The sequence below is a fragment of the Sminthopsis crassicaudata genome, chromosome 1, assembly GCF_048593235.1.
Source record: "Sminthopsis crassicaudata isolate SCR6 chromosome 1, ASM4859323v1, whole genome shotgun sequence".
Classification (NCBI taxonomy): Eukaryota; Metazoa; Chordata; class Mammalia; order Dasyuromorphia; family Dasyuridae; genus Sminthopsis; species Sminthopsis crassicaudata.
The window spans coordinates 18243923-18261855 of record NC_133617.1 but is presented as its reverse complement, the minus strand read 5'-3'; the positions used below and the strand labels follow the sequence as shown (position 1 = coordinate 18261855).

Genomic DNA, 17933 nt, shown 5'->3' with positions numbered 1-17933 from the left:
AAGATGACCGGGATTTCAATAAGCGCATCTTAAGTACCTATGTACTCTTATCCTAAAGTCTCTTCTAACTCTGAAGGTCTATATCGTAAGGTCCCCTCCAATGTCCTGTGTTTCATTTAAGTCTCTCTCCTGAGCCCTCTCATCACTTCTCCTGGATTCAGCAACCACTACTGTACATGCAGCTAATTCTCAGTTCTATATAACTGACCCTGGACCCAAGCTCCCAGAATTCCAGTCTCCCATCACCAGCTACTTCAGGTTCATATCTGAAACCAAACTCGTTATTTTTTCTTCTCTTCCCTATTTTTAGGGACCTCCTCCATTTCTGTCCAGGCACCATGCCTGCCTGCCCAGAGTTTCTTTACAATGCTCTAAAACCACCCATATTTAGTTTGTAAAGCCCCTTAAAATCTAGCTCCCTACCTACCTTTTTGGGTTGACTGCACTGCTCCCCTTTAAACACGATTCTAGCCAACATCTAGGATATTTGTTGTTTTCTATATATAACAATCTTATTTCCCACTTCCATGCCTTTGCTCAGGAGTACACACCTGCCTGATATAGAGAAACCAGATTTCCCTTCTCACTTCTGCCTTGGAGAGGGTTCATGTTCTACCTGTGTGCTAACTCTCAAGGAGCTGATCTAAAGCAGGCTAAGGGAACTGACTGGAAGGGAATGAGCAAGATGTCTACCCCAAACTTCCCCTGATGGAATGGGAGGACGAGAATAACTTATTCAAACAGCCATGAAGGCAGCTGAAACAGGTGCTTGCTTGGATACAGAGGACACCCAGTGCATCCTGGGACATCGCTGACCATTCTGATTTTTTGTTCTACCACTAGACTTGGATGACTCAGGAAGAGAGAGGGAAGCTGATGAGGGAAATCATCCTCTCTTAAATCCAGCTCAATCTAAGTCAAGACATCACCCAATTTGTCTCTTCAAAAACAAAGGATAAACAATAACTCGTTCTACTTCTAGTGGTCATTCTAAACTGACCAGGACAAACAAAAACACGTTTGACTTATAATGGCCGTTCTAAACTGACCAGGACAAACTCGTTCAACTTCTGGTGGCCATTCTAAACTGACCAGAACAATGATACGTTTGACTTCTGGTGGCCATTCTACACTGACCAGGATGAACAGTAACTCGTTCAACTTCTGGTGGCCATTCTAAACTGACCAGGATGAACAACACATTCTTTTTCTGGTGGCCATTCTAAAATGACCAGGACAAACAGTGACTCGTTCAACTTCTGGTGGCCATTTTAAATTGAACAGGATGAATAGTGACACGTTTGACTTCTGGTGGCCATTCTAATGAACAATGACATGTTCAACTTCTGGTGGCCATTATAAACTGACCGGGACAAACAAAAATACGTTTGACTTATAATGACCATTCTAAACTGACCAGGATGAACAAACACACTTTCGACTTCTAGTGACCATTCTAAAATGACAATAACACGTTCGACTTCCGATGGCCATTCTAAACTGACCAGGACAAACAAACTGACCAGGACAAACAGTAATGCGTTCTTCTTCTAGTGACCACTCTAAACTGACCTCTTGGATTCCTTGAGCCCCTCTTGTGAAAATTGCTTTGCAAAAATTTTGCATTTTTTTTTTGAGGGGCGAATCCAACTTGCCTTTCTTTTCCCTGAAAGAATGTGGCAAGCTCCTTATAGCCTGGGACTGCCCTATTTGTCTTTGCACTCCCAGCTTCTTCCATATTGCCTGGCACATAAACAGATAAAAAATAATAAATGATGGCATGAGTGAACGAAAGAATGAATAACATCACAGCTACCATCATATGTCTTCGAGCACATTCCTGGGCGGTGTGCTAATTTTTACTAAAGAGATGCCTTAGCTCAGTTATGCTAATGGGAAGAGAGAGGTCAGGTTTCATAGGAAAGGGCAGACATTGAGAATGGAGCACCAAATGGCTCCCTATGCTGAACCCAGGGCCAAGCAAGTTTTTTGAACTGTACAAGTCCTCTCAGAGATGGGACCTCCTGGTGAGGGGACACCCTTTGCCAGTGAAAATCAGCATCTTCTCCGCAGGGTATAGTCTTAGAGGGTTACCTGAAGTGATAAAAAAAAATGTTTTGAGTTCCTGACTCTGAGACCGTCTCTTTGTAAGATCAAAGTTTGGTGATCGACTGATTGATGGCGAAATGGAACGGGGCCATGAGCATTAATACTCAGCTCTCAGAGCCATTTGTTCCTCCCCTTAGAAGGGACTCGGTGACAGCCACCCTTGCCCTTGCCCTTCCTGGGGCATCCTCCTGCCTTTGTTACTTGGGTAGCTGATGAGGAGGAAATGCAGAGGGGAGAGAAGAAGCCAGTAAGTCAACAACAAACATTTCTGGGTCTGAAGAAAGAGGCCGAGTTTGTCACGTCCAAGATGCTTTAAAACTGAAAGGGGAATGGCTGCCCTGGCAGGATGGCAGCCTGGCCCGGGAGCCAGGGATGAGGAGAGCCGGGAGGCTCCATTGGAGGGGCAGGGTGTAGCAGCAACAGGATCACGCCATCCCTGAGCCCAGATTGCCTTTCCTGGGCCTTCAAGCTTATTTACTTAGTGAGGCTCCGTTTCTGGCCGCCCTGGGAGGCTTCCTGCTTGCTTAGACACAGAAGCTGTTTGTCCCCGGCTGCCCGTTACCGAGATCCCTCTGCACCCCGCCCGCAGCCCGACCCTGGACATCCTGTGTTCCCTCCAAATGCCGCTTCCCTCACACAGAGCCCCTGTGTGTGCCCCGGCCCGGCCCGGCCTCTGAGTGCACCTTTGAGAGGGACCAGCCCAACACAAACAGGGCCCTGCCCGGCGCCCAGCTCCAAACTCTCTGAAGCAATGCTGCTATTCTGTGGGAGTGACTCACTGGGATCCCAGCCATCCCAGGTCCGCCACACTGAAAGCTGGGAGCTCAGGGCTGGGCAGAGGCTGACCCAGCCAGGGAGGGAGGCAGGGGGCAGGAAGCTGAAGGAGATGAGGCCATGGGGAGGCCTCTTAGGAGGCTTTACTCCAAATGTCTTTTGCAATGCCCCCCAGCTTCTCTGGGGACCTAAAAAAAGGAGGAGGAGAACAGGAAAGAGGAGGAAAAGAGAAAGAGGAGAAAGAAGAGGATGAAGAAAATGAAGGAGAAAAAGGAGAATAATAAAATGATCATGCTCATGATTATTATGATTATGACAGATACAATTTATCCTGTCCCAGAGACTAAACTTTCAATATAGAAAGTCTTTTCATTTTCCCCTAGGATTTCCTTTGTCATGGATACCAAGTACCTGCTGCCTCCGTACTGAGGCTTCTCTCAGTTCTACCCAGAAAGGCCAGGCAGAAAAAAAAAAAAAAAGCTAATTCCCCTTCTGTAGGAGAGCCCTTCCCTCATGAGCTTTCCCATCTCTCCATCCCCTAGTCTTCTCTTCTTCTTGTCCTCCAGATTCTAGTCCCTCCACACTCTGATTGCCTTCCTCTGAATGATCCCCACCAGGGGAGACAAAGATGTATGAGGGGAAGGAGAAAAGGAGAAAACAAGGGACAGAATTTACCTAATTCCCACTCCTTTCCTCCTTCCCCAGTCCTGTGTCATTGCTCTCAACAGAAGTGGGAAGGAAGGCTTTAGGAGAAGGAGCCATTGAAAGTCAGAGTTAAAGGGGTCTTGTAGGATCACATAATCCAACCCTCAATTTACAGAAAAGGAAACTGAGTTCTCCCTGGATTATTGGAATAGTTTCTTAATCAGTCTCCCTGCCCACCCTTTTCCCCAGAGCTGCCAAAAGATTTTCCTTATACCAGATCTGTTCCCTCTTACTCAATAAACATCTGGGATTCTCCAGGTGCTGTAGAACCAAATACTTATTCCTAGTTGACATTTAAAATCCCCTCTGAAAACCTGTCCATGTCCTGCATCCAGCGGAACAGATCTCGCTGCTCCTCCCATGAGGCACCTTCTCTCAGCTCCAGGCTGTCCTGGAGTCCTGTCCTGGTGGAATGGGCTCCCTCCTCACCGTGCCTCACAGAAACCTACTTTCCTCCAAATTTCAGCCCCTACATGAAGCCTGTCCTGTTCTTCCTGGCTGAGGAGGCCTCCAGCCAATAATGCATCAAATGTATTCTGTATAGACTTAGAAATAACCTATTTCGGGGGCAGCTAGGTGGCGCGTGGATAGAGTACCAGCCTTAAATTCAGGAGGACCTGAGTTCAAATCTGATCTCAGACACTTAACACTTCCTGGCTGTGTGATCCTGGGCAAGTCACTTAACCCCAGCCTCAGAAAAAAAAAGAAAAGAAAAGAAAAAAAGAAATACCTATTTCTCCTCTCCCCTTGTGTTTTCTGAGGCTGTTTCTCAGTCTGTCCCACCCTACACATACCTGGCTGGGATCAGATAAGGCCTTGAGGTCGTAGGCTAGATCAGGGCTTCATAAACTTTTTCCTTTTTCTCTTTTCACCTGAGAAATTTTTATGTGACTCTGAGTTATATATAAAATAGATATGCAAATAAAATATTTCCTGATAATGAACCATGATTTTGCAACTTTTTATAAGACCTCACATGAGATCACAATCCAGAATTTAAGAAGCTTCGGGCTAGAAAACCTTGGGAAAAGCACAATGTATATAGTGGGGCACATTGGGTTTTAGGCTTTCCCCTAGGTCCACCTAGGTCACAGAAGATTTAACATACAGGTGGTCTTGAGCTCAGGCAGAGCAGCTGACTCCCTACATTGTATGATTGGATAGATACCAAAGGGTCCTCCAACCAACAATATCCTACCATGAATGCCTAAAATTCTTCCCCTCCCCATAGCTCCCCACCAACTTACCTCTCCTTCAAATTTCTGGGGCTGCCATGACCCTTCTAGACATTGAAGTTTGAATCTGTCATCCTTGCCTTCTCCTTCACCTTTAACTTCCATACTAGTCAGTCACTAAGTCCTCTCATCTCTATCCCTACAGAGGCCTCCATCGATTGCCTTTTCTCCCCTCACACAGCCATCCTCATGAGTACAGGCCCCATCACCATCTGCCTGGACTACTGCAAGTCTCCCAGGTGTAATTCCATCTTTCTCTTCTCTCTCTTCTCTAATCTATCCACCACACAGATACCAAAATCATCTTCCTAAAGCTCAAATCTAACCAAACCAGTCTCCAGCTCAAGAAAGTTCGGGGACTCTCATCATCTAGGATAAAAACTAAACTTCTCTGTCATTTTAAAAAATCCTTTGCTACCTGCCCCCAGCCTGCCTTTCTTTTGGGGGTATACAATATTCCAGTTCAGTGGTATCACAGAAATGGATCCCTGTGGGCTGCATATTGACTTAGATAATCACAAATTAACATTATCTGTATTTTATTGTAGTTTATTTATTTTGTTCAATATTTCCTGATTATAGTTCATTCCGTTTCAGAATGCATTGGGGAGAACTGTGTTTGTTAGGCTTCTGTTCTAAGCAAATTATGAGATTTACTGGATTTAGAACTTCCATTTTCTGCCTCCAGCCTTTTCATTAGCTTTTCCCTCTACATGGAATGCATCCTTCCTGAAAGCTCTTGTAGCTTCAAAGCTCATCCTGGGTTCCAACTTTTTATGGGGAGTATTTCCTAATTCTCTTAGTTATTAGTGAGCTCTGTGATCCTCCTCAAGGTATAGATTTACAATCTATTTATCTGATCTATTTCTGCCACGGAATATAAGGTCTTCGAGGGCAAAAGACTGTTCTTCATTTTTTTTATCCTACATTTCCAGTGCCGTTCACAGGTAGGAACTTAATAAATAGGTTGGATTGCAATAAAGTAAATTGGATTGGATTGAATTGAGTTGGACTGGGCTAAATCTGGACTGAGTTAGCTAAGAATGAGTTGTTAGACTGGACAGAATGAGGTTGGATTGGGTTGAATCAGATCAGGGTTAGAATTGGCTGGGACGGGATGTATTGGATGCAACTGAGTTGAACTGGATCACATTAGGTTGGGTTAGAATGGATTGGATAGAATTGGGTTGAGTTGGATTAGCTATGGGTAAATTAGAAGACTGGGTTGAGTTGGATTAGACTAGCTTGTATTAGATTGGTGGGTTGGCTTGGCTTAACTAGGGTGATACTTGATTTGGTTGGGTTAGATGAAATTGGCTTGGATTGAGCTAGGATGAGTTAGATTGTATTGATCGGGATTAAACTAGGTTAGAATTAGATTGAAGTGGGTTGATTGGCTTGGGTTAAGCAGTGCTCTTTCTCCACCAGCCTTTGTAAAATGTAAATGCCCCTAGAAGGAAGAATACAAAATAACTCCCAAACCACAATGTGAATAAGTTGCTCAACCGGTTTCACTTATTTAGCTGTATGGCCATGGACAAATCAGATCTCTCTAAACTGTTTTCTCATCACAAAATAGGAACAAGAGCACCTGCAGTCTTTAGTTCACAGAGTTATGATGGAGGTTCATATAAAATGTTGGAATAGGTTTTGGAAACCTTAAAGTAATAAATAAATCAATGCCAGTGATTATTACTGTTACTATTATTATCCCACTTCCCTGAAGTTGTGGCCGTCTCATTAGTCCCACCTCACTGAATGTCCCCACAACTACTCAGGCTAACTGTTTCAAACAAAACTAGGCAGTGACATCACCGACCCCTCACTGGAGAATGATCTGTCTGTGGTCAGTTAACACCAACTCTTCTGTCCACTCCACCCTGTGTGAGACATATACCTAAGACTAGACAGCAGTCCTTTGTCCTCAGGTAGCCTGGAAGGAAAGGGCAGTTCCCGTTACTCACTGCCAGAGTCCTAACAAGTATTTCATTAAGGAACAAATGACCAGACTGCCCTCAGACTCAGTTCAAGGAAACATAAATAATATACCAAGTGTGCTCCTCCCGGCCTCAAAAGGCGCTGCTTTCAAACTTCTATGACCTACAGTAGACATAGACTTCATTTCCTTTTGGGAAATCACCTTCTAGAATAAGGATTCCAGTCCATCCAGTCCACTCTAGGGCACTTCCCAGAAAAGCAGAACTCACCCTCCCAAAGACAGAGTGGCTAAAGCCAAGAGGAAGCTGGGGTCCCAGTCTGGGCTATGCTCCTGACTCACAATGAAACTATAAGCCACAGCCCCATCACGAAGAAGAGACCAGTTCATTCTCACACCTCCCCACTTCATTATGATCTATGGTACAGCTTTGGCCATAATGTCTGGCACAGAACAGGTGCTTAATAAATGTCTTTTTTTTTTTAATTTGGAGTCAGAGGACCTGTGTTTAAATGCTTCCTCTGCCACTTACTACCAATGTGACATGAGACAACTTGTTTTTCTTTTCTGAACTTCTGTTTCTTCTATAAAAAGAGTTGGAATATTAATGACCATAATTTATGATTCCTTCTAGCTCTCATTCTACTAATCTAAAAACAAAACAAAACAAAAAAAAAAAACAAAAAAACAAAAAAAAAACTACTGGACCTGGAGTCATATAAATCTGGATTCAAACCCTGCCTCAAACATTTAAAAATCATGTGACCCTACACAAGTCCTTCATCCCAGCTGCCTCATCTTTCAAATGGGGCCATTAACAGTGATATTGTCTATTTCACAAATGCCATGAAAAGAAAAGAAAATAATGTTTTAGACACTAGGTTATATGTGTCCTGGGCTCCTGAGGGAAAGGTGCCAGCCAGGTCCCTGAGCAAAGGGGAACAAAGGTAGCTCTGAGGCCTCCTGATCCAAGCTATAAGGACCTGACTTTATGACTTCCAAGAAAGATGGTTCCTCAGATGATGAGATCACAGGATGAGGCTGCTAACATCCTTCAAATGTTCTAAGTCAAGGGTAAAGGGCCCTGGAAAAAAATTGTCAGAGCTAGAAGGGGCTAAGAAAATGAATGACAGAAGTAGGATATGTCATGGAACAGAGAGTGTGAGACTACACAGGAGTCATTTGTCCTCAGGTAGCCTGGAAGGAAAGGGAACTTCCCATTATTTAATGACATAGGGAATGTCAGGGTGGGAAGAGCCTTAGAACAGTGACTGTCAGAGCTGGGAGAGGTCTTAGAACACAGAATGTCAGAGCTGAGAGGGATCTCAGAACAGAGAATGTCAGATCTGGGAGGAGTCTTAGAACAGGGAATGTCGGAACTGGAAAGAGCTTTAGAAGAGGGGATGTCAGAGCTGGGAGGGGCCTTAGAACAGGGGATGTCAGAGTTGGGAAAGACCATAGAACAGGGAACTTCAGGACTGGGAGAAAGAAGTCTTAGATACTAAGGTTGAAAAACAGGAAATGTTTTGCCAAGAAGCAAGCAGTTCATACGTAGCAAAGAGCTAAGACTTAAACTGAGAACCTCTGATTCCCAGCCCAGCACTCATCCCACTGTTCCCTGGCTCCCCTCTTGACTGTCCACTTTTCAAGGCAATTTGGGGGCATCCAGACCAACAACTTAAAGCCAACTCATTTGCTACCACAAGACAAACAGGGACAGAGGGCTGCTGGAATGCTACTGGGCTTGTCCAAGGGCCTCCAAAAGCTTAGTACTTTGAAGGGCTCTATTCAATTTCCAATCCTCATTCCAGAAGCTCTGCAGCTTGTAGTCGCCTAAGAGGTTCAAACTCTCCTCTCCAAACTCCAATGGACTCCCCCTAACACTCACAAGGCCTCCTTGAGTCCCCACTCTCTGGTACTCCTATTAATCTGTCCTCCCCATGTTTACCTCTCCTGCCTGGAGTGGAAATGTGGGACTGACCAGCACTGAGGATGCTCTAGTCTCAAGGATGGGATGATGGACAGAAAGGCTCCCAGGGGAGTTCCAGGTTTCAAGCCAAGGAACAGAGTAACTCTGGAAACCACTGCTGCCCATCTGAGACACAGAAAGAATAATAAAAACTTCTGGCATTTTTATAAGCCTTTGAAGCAAAAAAAAAAAAAAATCACTTTAGATAATATTTTATCTTCACAATGACCCTGTCAGGCAGATCTATAATTATTCACATTGAATGAGAGGTCATGTCATCTGCCCAAGATCTCCTAGTAAAGATGGTCTGGACAAGGATTCTCACTTTTGATGATGATAAAGCCTGTGCTTTCCACCCCCAGGTAGGATAATGGAGACAGGAGGATAATAGAGCTGGAAAGGCTTTAGGGGCTGGATAGTCCAATGGTGAGGAAAATGAGACCTGAGAAGCAAGAGTGACTTATCTACACTGGTGGCCACCAGCAGAGGTAGGATTCAAACAGAATTCTTGCTACTGGATCCCTTGTGTGAATGTGTCTCGACCCTTGCATCTTTTGAGTCCGCTGCCCCTAGGTTTCTTCCTCAACATGCTGGACAGATCCCTTATATTCCCCTGAGGTGATTGTGGGCCTGGGCTCAGTATAGCTCACGTGCCTGGACCTTTCATGGGCATGTTGATGACTGGTAGCCTCAGGAACCACAGCAACCTGGTCCTGGGATCTTCCTTAGAAACCCTAATGTGTTTCTTGCTCAGAACAGATGATATTAGGCCTGTCCCCCAACCCAGGCCTAATCCATAGGCTGGAAGGCCATGTAGGTGAATCTCTTCATTTACAGAGGAAAAACTGAGACCAGGGGAGGGGAAATCTAGTCAATTCAACAAGGATTTATTAAAAATCTCCTATGTACCAGATACTGTGTTAGGACCTGGGTTTGTGAAGGCAAAAAACAAAATCTCCTCCTCCTCAAAGAGCTTATATTTTACTAAGGGATACACCACATTCAACACTAGCCAATTCCGTAAGCATTTATTAAGCGCTAATTATGTCCATGGAGGCAACCAGCATGGAATAGAATACCAGGCTTGGAGACACGAAAACCTGAATTCAAATCCAGCCTCAGACATTCACTAGCTGTGTGACCTGAGCAAATAAATCACTTAACTTCAGACACTCACTAGTTGTGTGACTCTGAGTAAGTCGTTTAACCTGCAGGAGAAGGAAATGGCAAACTAATCCTATATCTTGGCAAGAAAATCCCAGGAGAGCATCTGAATGACTGAACAGCAATTATGTCCCAGGCACTGAGAATATAACAGGCAAAAATGACAGTCCCTCTCTTCTAGAAGCTCACATTCTAAGCTCTTTCCAAGAGAAAATGGTTTAACGTTCCGTGTACCTACAAATACAATGTATTCCTGCCAAAAAGAGAACTCACACATGGCAATCGCCCACAAGGTGGTCAGAAAAAGTGATACAAGGACACTCTCAAGGACTCTCTTAAGAACTTTGGTATTGACTGTCTGACAGGAGACACTGACCCAAGACCACCCAACATGGTGTGTTCTCATCAGGAAGAGCTGTGCTTTATGAACAAAGCAGAATTGAATCAGCTCAGAAGAAACATGAGATGAGCAAAGAAGAGGCTTCAAATGTTCCTAGGGATTGTTTGTGTCCGAGCCGTGGTAGACCATTCTGAGCTCATATTGGTCTCATCAGCCACAGTCGGATGTGCGTAACTTTATTCGAACACAGTGGGGTCATTTGGACCTCTTCGAGAAAAAGGACAACAACCAACTTACAAATACAATACAGGGAAAATAGGGCGAGCATGGGGTGTCCCAAACATGGTGAGTCCTTAAAAGTGTTTATTGAGTCACTCCTAAATTTCTGCAGCCTTCTCCAACGTGTCTCCTGTGTTTTGTGTTAAAAGAAAATCAAGGAATCTCTTTGAAGAGCAAATTAAGAGAGAGAGAGGAAGGGGCAGTGGGATAGAGTGCCAGCCATGAAGTCAGCCATGAAATCATCAGGAGCTGAGTTCAAATGTGACTTCAGACACTTAACACTTACTAGCTGTGTGATCCTGGGTAAGTCACTTAACCCCGATTGCCTCAGCAAAAAAAAAAAAAAAAAAAAAGACAACAACTCAAAGTGAAAATCATGGAATTTCAATGAACAAACTTGGCCCAAAGCAGAGCTAAAAGTCATCTCCCACTCCACTTCTCTGAGAGATGGAAGGCTATGGCAATGGAACAATACATAAAGTGTCAGACGTTTCCAATATGTTGGATACACTTTACTGTATTTTTTTAAACTACTCTTTTTTCATTCTTTCTCACAAGAAATAGCATTCAGAAGGGGGAGAGGGAGAAGGTTACATGAGTAAAGGTAGGTGTTTTCAAAACAAAAGATCCAGAATTTATGTTTGAGAGGGAAGAGCATGGAGCTGTTTGGGAATAGAGAATTTGAACCTGGCTCCCTCATTTCTACCATACTTCCTTAAACATTTGGCTATTCTCTATCTGCTTTAAGTGATTTGTATATGTACTCACATATTGTCTCTTCCCCACTCTTCACCCCTGAAATCTTCCTAAGGGAAGGGAAGGGTTTGCCTTCTGCCTTTGCATCCTCAGAGTTTAACCCAGCAGTCCCTCATTTATAAAATGGGGGGAATCAGAAGAAATCATCTCTAAGGCTGCTGAAGAGCTCTAAGGTGCAAGAGCTCTGAGTTTGGGGTCCCATGCCCATGGGCGAGCTCTTTGTGAAGTGAATAAAGCACGCATGTCTGGATGTGCCATCTCTTTACCTACTTAATTTCTCTTTTTATGTTGACCTATAAAAGTTCTCGTTTTCTCCCAGAGACAGAAAGTACTTGGGGACAAGAAGCTTTCATTTGGATCTTTGTACAGAGTCGATCTCACAGTCACTATTGGCAAATACATTAGGTTTCTTGTAAGATTCATAGATCATTCAGGGGTCAAATGACTTGTCCAGAGTCACACAGTTGGAATGTGTCAGAAGATAGGACTAGAATCCAGGGTCTCATAGCCAGGAAGTTAGCAGCCTGTCTACTTTGTAACCATTTTTGATATATGTATCGGTCTTCATTTTGTTTCCCCCTAGAAGAACGTTTAGTTCTATTTGTTTCATTTCATCTCTAGTGCAAAGGTCTGGTACCTAGTGAGTGCTTAATAAATGTTTATTTAATTGACTGGAAATGAGTTGTTTCCCCAGGGCATAGATCCTCTCCTGGATTTGTTTAGGCTTGTTCTTAGTTCTTGTGACTTCAGAGGTTAGGGCAGGGTGCCAAAGAAGGCAAAATGATGTGGGGCCCCTTGCTCCTCTGCTCCTTGGTCCTGTTCCTGATCCTGGACAGCCTTTTCATAAATGCTTCCAGATTGGCGAGGGAAGTGAGGTGGGAAGGGGCAGGGGGGGGCAGCTCAATGTAAATCCACCCTCAGTGCTATAAAAACTGTTTTAGGGGCAGCTAGACAGTGCCGTGGATAGAGCGCTGACCCTGAAGTCAGAAGGACTTGAGTTCAATTCCAATCTGAGAAACTTAACACTTCCTAGCTGTGTGACCTTGGGCAAGTCACTTAACCCCAAATGTCTCAGGAAAAAAAAAAATTTTTTTAAATATACATCTGATTGGTCAGTGGGGTGGGGGATGGGAAGATGGAGAGCTTTTCCTATAAAGGCATACATGTTTACATTGTATTCTGCACACTGAGGGAAGGGATAGCCACCTCCAGTTACTTTCATGTCTGTGAAGGTCACCTCATCCTGGACTTGTCATTCCATCATATAGTGGAAGCTTGGACAGTTCTTAGAACAGAAATTGTCAGATCTGGAAAAGGCCTTAGAACAGGGGATGTCAGGGCTGGAAGGGACCTTAGAATAGGGAATGGCAGAACTAACAGAAACTTTAGAGTCTTTCTAATCCAACCCACCTCTCTCTCTCTCTCTCTGTCTCTCTGTCTCTGTCTCTGTCTCTGTCTCTCTCTCTCTCTCTCTTTCTCTCTCTCTCTCTCTCTCTCTCTCTCTCTCTCTCTCTCTCTCTCTCTCTCTCTCTCTTTCTTTCTGCCTTTTTTGCTAAGGCAAGTAGGGCTAAGTGACTTGCCCAGGGTCACACAGCTAAGGAAGTTTAAGTGTCCTCATGACTTCAGGACTGGTGCTCTATCCACTGCACCACCTAGTTGCCCCCCAACCCACTTTTCTCAAAAATGAGAATAGTAACGTTTGCACTCAAATCCTCCTTAGAGTAGTTTTAGGGGAAAGTCTGTAAGCCCAAAACCTCTGAAATGGAGGAAGCTCTTAGCATTAAGCAAGGCCCAGAGAGGGGAGGAAGGGCTTGTCCACCTCAAGAGCATTGCCCTTCCCAGAAGTCACTGGGAGGAAATTCTATTTTTACCTAATACTATACAAAAGCATTTTAAGAAAAACTCTTGTTTTCCCAAGAGGAAAATTACTAATCCTGATGCAGTATTTGTGAATTTTTCAATGTATTTTTTTTCTTTATCTCCACTTTCTCTTTGTTACTTAGGTCCCTAATTCCCCCCCAAAAATGGAAAAGTTAGAGGTGAATTTCCTATTATTATTCAAATATAGATTATCTTTGTCTGCAGAATTCTAAAAAGGAATTGCCAGCTTCCTTCAGCCCCAAATACCCCTTCTCAACCAGTCATTGAGTCTAGTCATTGGGTCTAGAGGTGTCTCTAGGGTCTCTTTGGGATCATCTTGAGGCCATAAGGGCTTTAGGAAGTAAGTCACCCAGGCCCTGCCCAACCTCCCTGAGCCGGCTAAGTGAGCAGCAGGGTCTAGATCCCAGACCTTCCATCCCCTATCCCGTACAGCCAAACAGGATTTATTGCACAGCCCTATTATGTCCCTTCCCCATGTCCCCCAACAATATCCCACCACCTCAAAGGGATTTTCCTATAATTCCTCCCTCAAGCAAGGGCAGAATTTTCCTCATAGTAAAGCATTTATTAAACTATTCTCCTTCCCCCAGCACCAATTCATAGCCTTTGGGCCCGAGGTAGTCTGGGAGCTAAGATAGAAGGAGTAAAGGATCATGGGTTTATAGAACTGGAAAAAAACTGAGCCCCAAGGCTGTTAATTACCTTGCCCAAGATTATAAGCAAGTGCTAACTTCATTTTGTCCCCATTTTATAGAGGTGGAAACTGAGGTCCAGAGATGTTAATGATTTGCCCAGAATTACGATGATGAACCCAAATTCTGACTTATACATCCAAAGTGCTTTTCCCTCTTTACCTGTACTGCAACAGGTAAGGTCTGCTACGGGGAGAGCGTCCATCCTGCAAACTGGACTCCTTTGAAAATCCGAAAGGGATCCATGAAACTGCTACATGATTTCTAAAAATCTGTCTCTGGGCCCACAGCTTAGAGAAGGATTCTGGTACGACTCCCAGTGATCCCAAGCTGGTGACATCACTAGTGAGGAGAAGATTATGGGCTTGCTCCCAGGCCCCCTGCTTCCACATCAGTGAGCTTTCCACACCACTGACTAACGAGGCCCGGAGGCCCAGGACAATCAGGGGTCGAAGGTTCTCCAGCCTTTTCCCAGAGCCCATCCCGCTGCTGGTCCCCTCCAGGCCCCTCCCCTTTCCCAGCTCCCCTCAGGGGCTCAAACCGGTATCCAAAGAGGCGGCTTCTCTCCCTGACTTCAGGCTCTTTGCTGGTATCTCAGCCTCAGTCGTCGAGGCCCTGCCAAACCTCAGGGGAGGCGGCCGGCCCGGAGCAAGAGAAAAAAGGCTAAGAAAAGGCTCTCTGGCCACCAAAGATGCCTGTGGCTAAGAACTAGGGAGAGGCCGCAGGGAAAGGGACCAGGAGGAGGCTGGGAAATCTGAACAGCTCCCAAACACGGCCCGTTTTCCCTGACTTTTCCAGCGTTTACAGAGATGGTCTTTGGAATGGAAGTCAATAATCACAGTAACTCCCATTTTACAAATGGGGCAACTGAGGTTCTACCAAAGGCAAAACAGAGCACTTAGTAGGCGCTTAGTGCTGGGAGCCAGGCACGGGGCAAAGCCTGGGGATACAAACCCACGCCCTCGGGGCGCTATCCCAGGAGTTCCCCCCCCCCCCCCCCCCCCCCCCCCCCCCCCCCCCCCCGCCGAAGGTCCGTTCCACACAGATAGACCCTACTCGGCTCGAGGAGGGAAGGCTCCAGCGCCTGGCTCCCAGCAAGACTTGCGGCAGAAGCAGCGGAGCCTCGAAGGAACCCAGAAAATTCTAAGCGGCAAGGAGGGGCGCTCCGGGTAGGAGAGAAAGGGGCTAGCCCCACGGCGGGGGGGAGTTAATAAACCAGGAGCCCGGTGGGGGGGCTTCTAGATTCAGAGCCCGGTTATCCACCCCACCCCCTTCCCATTTTCCAAAGAAGGCAGCTGAGAGAACGACCACCCCGGGACTCCAAAGCCACCGTTTTCCGCGCGATACCAAGAAGCCCTGCGCCCGAGGTGCCTCCTGCCCCGGAGAGCGGGACTAGGACGGCCCCAGCCTCCTGCTCCCCACAAAGCTGCCCGGGGGGGGGGGCTCGGGGAAGTTCCCCCGGGGTCCCGAGCTCTCTCCCCACCCGGAGGAGTTCCAGGGAAAACCAATGGGGAGGGAGCCCCCCAGCCTGGAGGAGGGGGGAAGAGCCAGATCCTGTTCTTCGCAGATGGGGAAACTGAGGCCCGGGAAGGCGCAGCCCCAGGGCTGGTGCTAGAACAGGGGCAGCATTTGCACCCAGACCCCTCCGCGCCACGAGGCCAGCCCCCGTTCCTCAGAGCCCTTACCTGCGGCACTCCGGAGGCCCTCCGCGCCGGGGCTGGGGGCAGCAGCTCGCGGGGGTTCAGCGCGCCGCCCCGGCGGAGGAGAGGGGCCACCCCGCCCCCGCCCCGCCCCGCGCAGGCCCCGCCCCCGCCGCGCCGAAACTTTTCTCCTCCAGCCCAGGTCTCCCGGCGCTCCCTCCCACCCTCCCCGCTCCCACCTCCGGGACCGGGCGACCCCCCCCTCCCCCACTGACGGGCGGGGCCGAGAGCCCGGCCCCCGACGCCCAGGAAGCCCGAGGAGGCAGGAGAAGAAGGGAAGGGGGGGCCCGGCGGTGCTGGGGCAGCCCGAGCCAGCCCAGCCGCCCTCCTCTCCTGCCGAGTCCCCGCTGGTGACCTTGGGCCGCCGATCTGCCCTCTCAGCCTCAGTTTCCTCTCTGTGAAAGAAAACCCTGGGACCACAGGATTCCTCCGGGGCCCCTTCCAGCCGAGGCCGCCGTCCATCTGTCCTCTCCTCCTCCCCCTTCTCCCTCCAGGCACTCACCCTCGGGAGAGCTGGGCACAGCCACTTCAGGCCGGGAGGGCGCAGACTGTCTCCTGTCCCTTCCGAGTCCCGAGACTCTCAGCCCGGCCCCTCCCCCCCCTCCCGCCCCCCGCTCTCCCTCCCAGGCTCGGGTTCCAGCCCCGGCCCCGCCCCGTCCCAGCAGGGGTGGGCTCCTCCCGCCAGGTTCCCCCGGCGCCTTCTTCCCGACCGGGGAAGCCGAGGCTCCTCCTCGCCCCTGCCCCCTCTCCCGGGCTCCTTCCTAAATCTCCTCGGCGACTCCTCCATCTGGGGGGAAACTGAGGCACGAGGAGAAGAGGCCCTATTGCTATCTGGGGAAGGGCTGTCCCGAGGAACTGGCGTCAAGCTTGTTGGGAGCACAGAACTGGGAGCTCGAATGGAAGCTGCGAATGAGGCAGATTTAAGTCTGATAGATGGGGGAGGAAGTCCCTTCCTAGTCATTAAAACTGCCCCCCCATGGAGAAGGTTGTACCTCCTCGCTGGAGGGCATCCCCAAATAGACTGAGGTTCCTGACCCTCTGGGATCCTGAAGAAGGGTCCCACAAGGGGTGGCCAGGGTTCCGGCCTACAACAGGTAACAGAGCAGGAACAATCCAGGTCTGCTGCTCCCCACACACTGGGTGTAGCTTGGCCAAATGACTGGCCCTATTCACAGATCACCTCCTCCCCACCCTTCCCCACGCGGATGGAAAACGTGGGCCTCCCAGCCTTCTGGAGGCCACCGTGATCCAGGGAGACCTCAGGCCCGCCTTCGCTGGAAAGGAGAAAGGAGGGGACTTTCCCCGTTGGACATCCTCCTCCCTGGAGCTGAGGAGAAAGTGGGGCCCACAGGATGGCCCGGCTTCGGCCCCCACCTCTGGGAGGGTATCATCCCGTCTGTTTATATATATATAAAGCACGTTGTCTCTTGGGCCGCAGATCTGCCCTCTCAGCCTCAGTTTCCTCTCCGTGAAAGAAAGCCTGGGACCAGGGTTGTCTCTGCCACTAAAACAGGAGCTCCTTGGGAACCAGACCGCTCCAAATTCGAATTTTTATCCAATTAGTCTTTAACAAATGCTTATTGACTGACAATGGGATCCTGGTCCATTCACAGCCTCTTGGAGGAGTCAGAGATTTAGAACTGAAAGGCCTTAGAGGTCCTAGAATCCACCAGGAGCGTTTATTATGTACCTGCTGTGTGCCAGGCTCTGTGCTAGGCCATGGGGATGCCCTGTCCCTAGAAGCATGAATATAAAGTTAATGAGTACTTGTAGGCGCACCAAATAGTTAAATATAAGCTAACTTGGGAGGGAGGAAAGAAGGGAGGGAGGGAGAGAGGGAGGGAGAGAGAGAAGGAGGGAGGGAGAGAGAGAGGGAGGGAGAAAGAGAGGGAGGGAGGGAGAGAGGGAGGGAGAGAGAGAAGGAGGGAGGAAAGACCCTAGCAGTTGGAGGGAACTGGGAAAAGCTTCCTGCAGAAGATGGTAACTGAGCTGTCTTAATGAAGAGGAGGACTCCTCAAGATGGAAGCAAAGAAGGAGCACATTCCGGGTGTGGGAAAAAGCCAGGACAAAGGCAGGGAGGCTAGAGATGTGGCTCAAAGAAATCAGGTGACTTGACTAGGCTCACTGGGTGAGTGTCTGAGGGGCTTCCTGACTCTGAGACCAGCTCTACCTCAAGCTCATCTTTCACGTCCCCCTTCTTGACTTCCAAGTACTTCCCCAGATCTGGTGTTCTATAGTCTGATTTTTAAGGTGCCTCGCTCACCTGGAAAATTAGGAAATTTGACTTGGCCAAGGACTCTTCACCCTTTTATGCATTCTGGACCCCTTTGGCAGTCTGATAAAGCCTTTGGATCTCTCTATGGAATATTTTTTTTATTTATAAAATCAAATAT

General features: G+C 47.6%; 1 protein-coding gene across 2 annotated transcripts in view; it reads right to left on the bottom strand.

Moving 5' to 3' along the window:
• Window positions 1–16119, bottom strand: part of TRPV4 (transient receptor potential cation channel subfamily V member 4) — a 58107-nt gene extending 41988 nt beyond the window's left edge. Inside the window, exon 1 of one of the 2 annotated variants that reach the window (XM_074295380.1) lies at window positions 16043–16119. The gene's annotated coding sequence lies outside the window, so the exon portion shown is untranslated. Of the gene's footprint in view, window positions 1–15525; window positions 15627–16042 lie in introns of those variants that run through there. The other variant, XM_074295390.1, reaches the window with a different exon arrangement.
• Between the last annotated feature and the right edge of the window lie 1814 nt (window positions 16120–17933).